The following is a 1,002-nucleotide window of genomic DNA, read 5'->3' on the forward strand; positions in this document are numbered from 1 at the left end:
ATTAAAATGGAAATTGCACATGTTTTAGTTTTTATACTCGTAACACATGAATATCAATCGTTGTATCGAATCGTTGTACTAGCATAATAATAATAATAATAATAATAATAATAATAATAATAATAATAATAATAATAATAATAAATACTAATACCAATAATAATAAATAATAAATATAATAATAATAATATTAATATTATGACAATAAAGTAGGACGAAATTGTCAAGAAATTAATACGTGATACATGAAAAATGTGAAAAACGAAATAGCTCCAAGATGAAAATTTGAAAGAAGTATATAACTTCAATATCTTGACAATCCGTCGATAAATACAGGAACAAATAATTATGACACCATGACTATGAGATCGAAAAAGTAACAATATTTCTACTATACAAAGAAATAAGCGCGGAACGAAGAATACGGTACAAACGAATGATACAATAAGTAAGAATAAACGATGACGAACGAAACAGCCAAAGAAAATTAGGGAGATTTGAGACTTACGCAAGTTTTCAAGCGAGCGGTACGTAATATTGCAGATTTTTTCGTTGTATGCTACGCAAATAAATTAGTATTGCTTAATCGTTTATTGTTCTATAGCCGTATATTTATATATGCTTATATATGCATTAATAGCAGCGTGGCGTATTTATTAGCAGCTAATGCTGCGCGAGATGGAATTTAAAAAAATTGAACAAAGCTCCATTGCGCGTCAAGCATTATCGGCCGATCTTAGACACGATTCGGTCCGAAGAACGAGCTACGCGAAAAATATTGTTCGTTCTGTTCTCCTTTTTGGCGAGGTTTCTTTCTACTGTACATGCAAAATATATTACCGTTTCTCGATAATATGATTATTGCAAAAAAAAAAATGATCGGACACATTGCCCGCATGCTCATCGGCCGTAATAATTATTTTAGTGTAATTATTTTTTCCGCTGGGCGACGTGAAGCGTGATCCACACCCCACTGGTTGCGATTACACTCTCTCTCTCTCT

This window comes from Atta cephalotes (assembly GCF_000143395.1).
Source record: "Atta cephalotes unplaced genomic scaffold scaffold00013, whole genome shotgun sequence".
NCBI lineage: Eukaryota > Metazoa > Arthropoda > Insecta > Hymenoptera > Formicidae > Atta > Atta cephalotes.